The sequence below is a fragment of the Sus scrofa genome, chromosome 14 (genome assembly GCF_000003025.6).
Source record: "Sus scrofa isolate TJ Tabasco breed Duroc chromosome 14, Sscrofa11.1, whole genome shotgun sequence".
NCBI classification, from domain to species: Eukaryota; Metazoa; Chordata; class Mammalia; order Artiodactyla; family Suidae; genus Sus; species Sus scrofa.
Genome location: NC_010456.5, coordinates 109,053,326 through 109,062,115, shown reverse-complemented (window position 1 = coordinate 109,062,115; position 8,790 = coordinate 109,053,326).

Genomic DNA, 8,790 nt, shown 5'->3' with positions numbered 1-8,790 from the left:
ACACCTGAGAGGCTGCCTCCTGTTGGGGCCTGTGATGGGGGCGTGCAGACCCCAGGGGACCACGTTCCTGGAGGAAGGGAGGATGGACACCCAAGTCAGAATGGGCTGTCAATCCCACCCCTCTGCCCATCAGCCTCGGAGGAATGTGGAAGTGGCCCAGCAGGAATCATCTGCAGAGCACTTACTGCGTGCTAATGCCAGGGACTTTCTGCCCTTCTCTCATTTATTTCCCACAACAGCCCTGTGAGGTAGGGCCTGTTAAACCACCGCTGCTTGAAAATGAGGAAACAAGGTATAGGAAGACTATGTGACTAGTCCAATGCCACACAGCTAGTGGACAATGGAATTCGGTTGTTTGATTTCCAACTCCAGGCATTGAATTATCTGGGACTTTGGTCCAGGAGGCAGCAAGACATCAGAATTGAGAATGGTCCCAATTGAGTGGAGAGGGTCAGAAGGGAGGGGGCCAGACAAGGAGCCTCCAGAGGGGGTATGGTTGTCACAGGCTCCCAGTTCTGCACTTGGGGCGACACTGTTTGCATTCCTCACCCTGCTATGCAAGAAGGCCCCAGGAAAGGGCCCCCATCTCTCCACACCCCCCACAGCTGGAGCGTTAAAGCAAAGGCAGTGGATGCCAAGGGCCGGGCTGGGGTGGGTACAGCAGCCCCATCAGATGATGCTCTGTGCTGAGTGTTTACCCTGCATCACCTCTGCAGACCCTCTAAACCTTGCGGGACAGGTTGTTCACTGTCTCTGCTTGACAGTGGAGGAACACGAGATTCAGACAGATCAAGCTAGGAACTAAACTTAGAGGTCCAGAGCATCAGGAATGCTACGGCTGCCTTAAATTCCCTGAATCTGCTTTAACTGTGACCTTTCCCTTTAGGTCTCTACTTTAACCATGAACTTCCCCAATCTCACAAAAGACCCTTTACAAGATGTGACCCACTCAAACCACACAGCACACAAAGCCAATGTGGTCTCCCCTCCACTGCTGTTTGGGTCTCCGGCCTCCCATTACCCCTGGGGCCTCTTAAGGATGTGGTGAATCATGGGGATTTTCCCTGACTCTGGTTCTTTCCTACCAAGAAACCCCTCTACCCTCAACCTAGAGAGGCAGAGTAGGACAACGCTGCCATGGCCCAAAGAGATCAAAATTCATAGGAGTCACTAGAGAGCCAAGAGGACCCGGCCCTGACCCACCAGGAAAGATGCCAAAATAGCCAACATCATGGTTTGGGGGCATCAAGAGAAGCAAAAGACTCTTCAGTGGAGCTGAAATGCTTTGGGGGGCCTCCCTCTCCTGTGAGTCTTCTCTATAAACAGCCCCAGAGCTAAGCAAATAGGCTTTGAGCCTAACTGCCAAGGTCTGAGTCCTCGTTCTCTATGGTGTTTTGTTTTTTTTAGGTTTTGGGGTTTTTTGTGTGTGTGTGTCTTTTTAGGCCCGCACCAGGGGCAGGTGGAGGTTCCCAGGCTAGGGGTCCAATCAGAGCTGTAGCTGCCAGCCTAAACCAATGCCACAGCAATGCGGGATCCAAGTCGCGCCTGCAACCTACACCACAGCTCACGACAACGCCGGCTGATCGAGGCCGTGGATCAAATTCGAGTTCTGGGAGTTCCCGTCGTGGCGCAGTGGTTAACGAATCCGACTAGGAACCATGAGGTCGAGGGTTCGGTCCCTGCCCTTGCTCAGTGGGTTAACGATCCGGTGTTGCCGTGAGCTGTGGTGTAGGTTGCAGACGCGGCTCGGATCCCGAGTTGCTGTGGCTCTGGCGTAGGCTGGTGGCTACAGTTCCGATTCGACCCCTAGCCTGGGAACCTCCATATGCCGCAGGGGTGGCCCAAGAAATAGCAAAAAAAGAAAAAAAAAAATTCGAGTTCTCATGGATGCTGATCGGGTTCATTAACTGCTGAGTCACAACGGGAACTCCTCTATGGTGGTTTCTTTAAAAAATGGCTGCATATTCTTTGACTCTCCCCCCCATCAAGAAAGTCCCCTTCCCTGGACTCTGGGCAAGCTTGTGAGTTGATCACAACTAAGAGAATACCAGAAATGACACCGTGACTTCTGAGTTGACAAAGACAATGCAGCTTCTTCCTTGGACACCATAAAGCACACTGGTGGCCCTGAGCCCCCAGGAAGAAGGCTGGCCGCTCTGAAGCCACCATGCTCCAGGTCACATTGAGAAGCCACTGAAGCACTCCAATCAGCAGTTTTAGCTTTCAAGTTTTCCCAGCCTAAGCACCAGATGGATCAGAAACAAGCTTTCAAATAATTCCAAACCCCAACTCTCAAGTTGACCTATGCAGTCAATACTTTCAGCTAAAGTCCTGACGTTGTGGAGCAGAGACAAGCCATTCCCGTTAGGCCCTAAGTTCCTGTGCCTCAGTCAGTTTTTTTGTTTGTTTGTTGTTTTTTAGGACCGCACCCATGGCATATGGAGGTTTCCAGGCTAGGGGTCTAATCAGCTACAGCTGCTGGTCTACACCACAGCCACAGCAACACCAAATCTGACCTGTGTCTGCGACCTACATCACAGTTCACAGCAACGCCAGATCCTTAACCCAATGAGCAAGGCCAGGGATTGAACCTGAAACTTCATCGTTCCTAGTTGGATTCATTTCCTCTGCGCCATGACGGGAACTCCCATTAGTCAGGTTTTGCTTCAGTGATGTTCATCACGGGCCTACTGTAACTGGGACACACATGATATCCAGCAAGATTCTTTTTTTCCGCCCCCCCCCTTTTTTTTTTTTGTCTTTTTGCCATTTCTTGGGCCGCTCCTGTGGCAAATGGAGGTTCCCAGGCTAATCGGAGCTGTAGCCGCCAGCCTATGCCAGAGCCACAGCAATGAGGGATCCAAGCCACCTCTGCGACCTACACCAGAGCTCACAGCAACACCAGATCCTTAACCCACTGAGCAAGGCCAGGGATCAAACCCGCAACCTCATGATTCCTAGTCGGATTCGTTAACCACTGAGCCATGATGGGAACTCCCCCTTTTCTTTTTTTGGCTGCCCCACAGCATATGGAGTTCCTGGACCAGGAATCAGATCTGAGCTGCAGTTACAGCCTACACCACAGCTGCAGCAACACTGGATCCTTTAACCTACTGTGCTGGGCCGAGGACCAAACCTCCATCCTGGCATTGCAGAGACACTGCTGATCCCATTGCACCACAGCAGGAACTCCTCCTTCAAGTTTCTTAATCTCAGTCACCTCATTGATATGAGATTAATAGCAATGGCACTATCTCAGAGAACTATTGTAGGATTCAAGGAGATAAAGTGCTTAGAGCTCAATATGTACTAGCTTTATTATCAATATTGTTTTCTAAAAAAGCCTGGAAAAGTTCCCGTTATGGTGCAGTGGTAATGAACCCAGCTAGTATCCATGAGGACATGGGTTCAATCCCTGGACTCGCTCAGTGGGTTAAGGATCCGGCGTTGCCATGAGCTGTGGTGTAGATCGCAGACTTGACTTGGATCCTGCGTTGCTGTGGCTGTGGTGTAGGCTGGCAGTTGCAGCTCTGATTCGACCCCTAGCCTGGGAAACTCCACATGCCAAATGTGCAGCCGTTAAAAAAAAAAAAAAATACAGGCAAAGAAGACCTGCAGAGCAGCCGAGACCCCCAGGGCTGGGACAGACACACAAGGAAGAGCAATCTTCCTCTCCCTCCCACCAGCACTCAGATTAAGACCTCAATCAAAAGGATAGGGCTGTGGCTCCCTGATGGTGAGGAAGTCACCGAGACACTGGTAGAACTTGCTAGAAATATGCCATCTGGGGTACGGGGGGAAGCAGTTCACAGGCAGCTCCTAAGCCTCAAAACTTTGCAGGACCACTCAAGAGGGGGCCAAGAAAAGCTGCTGGCCACTGCGCATTGCTGGCTTCCGTGAGCGGTAGGACGCAGGCGCGGAAGACGTCCTGCCCCCACCCGCGCCCCGCCCCCCGCAGGACCTGGCGCTGGAGACGACCCATTCTGTCCACCAGTGGGCGCTAGAGAAGCCTCGACAGCTGAAGCAGCCGGTGTGAGGAGCCTTCCAGAACCAAGGAGAGAACCTCTTGCTCCTGCAGGTGTCTGGTCAGCTCCCTCTACCGGCAAAGTTGAGCATTGCGGCAGCTGGAAAAGGAGAAATTTTTAAGTGACTCCGTTATCACAGAGATAACTGGCACAATGCACCCCTTTAGGGACTCAACTTTCATATGCAACCTTCTATCTACTTCTGGACTTCCATACAACAGTGAAACAGCTTCATATTTCCACCTAATGGGATATAGCTATCTGTCTTACAAGTGAAGACTTTCTCACCTCTTTTCAAAAGGAGATACACAGTCTAATTGGTCTCTATTAAATACTTCTCAGAGGAGGTCCCATTGTAGCTCTACAGTTACGAACCCGACCAGTATCCATGAGGATCCGGGTTCAAGCCCTGGCCCCCCTCAGCAGGTTGCCATGAACTGCATCGGATCCCTAGTGGCATAGGTTGCAGCTGCAGCTGCAGCTCCGATTCAGCCCCTAGCGTGGGAACTTCCACATGCCGCAGGTGCAGCCCTAAAAAAAAACCTCAGATTTTGTCACAGTCCTCAAATACAGTTACCTGAAGACTAAACTGTAACATTAACTTCCAACAACTTACGTGTTAAATGAAGATGGAAAGAGGGAGGAAAAAAAGGTTAGTATGTACAAAAACCCCATATATACATAACATAAAATATGCAAAACTACTACAGTCCTTGTTTTTGTAATTGGTCACATGGCTGTTTTAGTCACCATTAGTGCATCATTCCTTCTACATTTTTTTTTTTTTTGGTCTTTTTGCCATTTCTTGGGCTGCTCCCACGGCATATGGAGGTTCCCAGGCTAGGGGTCTAATCGGAGCTGTAGCTGCCAGCCTACACCAGAGCCACAGCAACATGGGATCCGAGCTGCGTCTGTGACCTACACCACAGCTCACAGCAACGCCGGATCGTTAACCCACTGAGCAAGGAGAGGGATCGAACCTGCAACCTCATGGTTCCTAGTCGGGTTCGTTAACCACTGTGCAAGGACGGGAACTCCTCCTTCTACATTTATTAGCTGGTATCCTACTATAAGGAAGGGCTTTTTCTTCTTTGTTTACTTATTCATTGATTTATATTACTATGAACTTAATAGTCTTATTTTACTCATTGAGTTATAATCTGCTACTGTTTTAGTTTTGTTTTTGTTTGTTTTATGGCCGTACCCACAGCATATGGAAGTTCCCAGGCAGGAATTGAATCTGAGCCACAGCTGTGACCTACACTGCAACCCCAGGTGTTTTAACCCATGTGCTCTGGGCCAGGGATTGAACCTGCACTTCCACAGCAACCCAAGCCATTGCAATTACATTCTTAACCCACTGTGCCACAGCGGGAACTCTGTCCTAGTTCATTTTGATGCTCCCCCTTTGGCTTATACATGGACTCCTGGTCCTTTTGACACATCTCCATCATTCGTTGAGTACTTCCTTGCTTTCCAGCATAAGATGCTCCAGAATCACCTTGAACTTTCTCAACGCCAGTGGTAGAACTAATCATCTTTCCAAGGGGCCGTGGTTCCCTTTGTGGAAAATGGCATTGAGAAATCAATAACTAGTGCTAAATGGTTTTTTGTTTTTTGTTTTTTTTTGTCTTTTTTTGTATTTTTAGGGCTGCTTTTCTAGGGCCGCTGCTGTGGCATAGGGGTCCCAGGCTAGGGGTCAAATCGGAGCTGTTGAAGTTCGTAGGTTAGGGGTGGAATAGGAGCTATAGCTGCCAGCCTACACCATAGCCACAGCAACACAGGATCCAAGCCGTGTCTACAACCTACACCACAGCTCACGGAAACCCCAGATCCTCAACCCACTGAGCGAAGCCAGGGATCAAACCCACAACCTCATGGTTCCTAGTTGGATTCATTTCTGCTGCGCCACAATGGGAACTCCTCTACTGATCTATATTTTAAAAACCACGAGTTCATACTTGCTAGGGACTGAATTGTGTCCCTCAAATTCATATGTTGGAGCTCTAACCTCTAATGTGACTCTATTTGGAGTAAGGAAGTAATTAAGGTCAAATGAGTGTGGAGCCCTGATCTGATAAGATTAGTGTCCTTAGAAGGAGACACACTGAGAGCTCTCTTCTCTCTCTCTCTCTGCCACGTGAGAACACAGTGAGCAGGCCCTGTTTGCAAGCCGGGAAGACAGCCCTCACCAGAAACCAAATTGGCTGCCACCTTCATCTTGGACTTGCCAGCCTCCAGAGCTGTGAGAAAATAAATTTCTGTTGTTAAGCCACCCAATCTGTGGTGTTTTGTTGTGACAGCCCAAGCAAACCCATAACAGCACCGACCTTGAATTCTAATTTACATGAATGGCGTATTTTTACAAAATGTTTCTACAATGCACCATTTGCCTGTGAGACTTTGCTATTTTCAGCATGTTCAGGTTGTAAGCTCAGAGAAGAGGGCTGTAGTAAGTTGCCTTACTAAGACCTAAGGTTTTTTTTTTTTTTTTTTTTTGTCTTTTTGCCATTTCTTGGGCCGCTCCCATGGCATATGGAGGTTCCCAGGCTAGAGGTCTAATCAGAGCTGTAGCCGCCGGCCTACGCCAGAGCCACAGCAACGTGGGATCCGAGCTGCGTCTGCAACCTACACCACAGCTCACGGCAACACCGGATCGTTAACCCACTGAGCAAGGGCAGGGACCAAACCCGCAACCTCATGGTTCCTAGTCGGATTCGTTAACCGCTGAGCCACGATGGGAACTCCTCCAAGACCTAAGAATTCTAAGCACATCTAAAATATTTATCTTTTTTTTTTTTTTTTTTTTTTTTGTCTTTTTTTGCTATTTCTTTGGGCCGCTCCCACGGCATATGGAGGTTCCCAGGCTAGGGGTCGAATCAGAGCTGTAGCCATCGGCCTATGCCAGAGACACAGCAACGCGGGATCCGAGCCACGTCTGCAACCTACACCACAGCTCACAGCAAGGCCGGATCGTTAACCCACTGAGCCAGGGCAGGGACCGAACCCACAACCTCATGGTTCCTAGTCGGATTCGTTAACCACTGCGCCACGACGGGAACTCCCTAAAATATTTATCTTGATTACTGAGGTTTTTGGCCCCCCTTTAAGTACAGCATCCACTTGCCTCACCTTAATCTGATCCCCGGTTAAACAGAGTCTTGGCCTACACTACAGGGCCCCATTCCCCAGAGCAGGCCTTCTCTAAACAAGGCCCTGTGGGGGAGTGGATCCCAGATGCAATCTGTGGACCCCAGATTCCTGCACTCCTGAACGGCCCACACAACTATGAAGTGCCTCATCTTTCCATCAGAAATATTGACTCATAAAGCTGTAACAATAGAAACGGTTCCATGATGTGGTCAGCGCACAAGTGTCACATGCCTGCAAAAATGTTTAGAGACACCAGATATCCTCCACCCAGCCTTAGTCACATCTGACCCAGAAGCCACAAGTTCCCAATTCCTACCCTGGTATGCTCAGCTGAGCTCAGGGCATCAGAATTCCTAGGCACTCCAAGAACTGATATGGCAAGCGTCTGGCCTTCCTATTGCTGAGAATGGGGTTGAGGGAGCTCCTGGTTCAGAAACCCAGCCTCCTAATTTAAAAGTCAGTGCAGTACCCAGCCCCGCAGTTGGCTGAAAGGCTTTGCAGTGATACTTTCTTTCTTTTTTTTGGTCTTTTTGCCTTTTCTAGGGCCACTCCCACGGCATATGGAGATTCCCAGGCTAGGGGTCTAATTGGAGCTACAGCTACCGGCCTACACCACAGCTCACGGCAACACCAGATCCTTAACCCACTGAGCAAGGCCAGGGATGGAACCTGCAACGTCATGATTCCTAGTTGGATTCGTTAACCACTGAGCCACTCTATTGGAGATAAATATTGCTAATTTCTTTGTTCGTTTCTATGTTTCCACAGGGCTTCAGGAAAAACAAAGTTAAAACCTTTTAAATGACAGCAAAGCTCTTGCTAATAATGTTTTGTGCAGGGCAGAGAGAGGAACTGGAGGCCATGCGATGAGGAACATCGCCCAAACCTAACCTCTACCCTGCAGAAAGGGCCCTACAAATCCCAGTGTGCTAGTTCTTGGCTGCACCTGCGACAGGCAAAAATTCCCAGGCCAAGGATCGAACCCATGCCACAGCAGTGACCCAAGCCACAGCAGTGACAACACTGCATCCTTACCCACTAGGCCACCAGAGAACTCCTTGGTGTGCTGGCTCTTATCAAACAGTAAGAACTTTTTTTTTCAGAACTTCTACAGAATAGAACTCAAATGACTATTAAGGTCAGCTTCGAAGTGACAACAAGTCTGGCTGCCTATTCCCAGGTGCCCTTTGTGACTATTTTTGAACCCGTGCACAACTACTCATCTTCAAACCAAGTAAACAAACACTTATCAAGGGCCTACTGGATACTCTGCCACCACTCCTGCCCCCCCAAGCCACATTTCAAGCTGCAGCCAAAGTGAATTTCTAAAAACACAAATTTGTCAAAAGGATGAAATGAGCTACTATTTGTAAAGTGCTGACTGGCATTACTGGTACATAGTAAGTGCTAGAAAAGATCTAGTAAATAAACACATATAATGCTATTCAAATGGAAACTTCACTGCCTGCTTCTGCTTCTGGCTTCCCACCTCTCTCTCCCTTGTTGGCCTTATCTAGGCCTCATTTCAAGTCCTTCTGAGACTGGCTACCTCCTGGCCTTAGCGTGTACTCTTTTCCTTATAGGCTTTTCCCAGACCCACTCCTCATCCTGT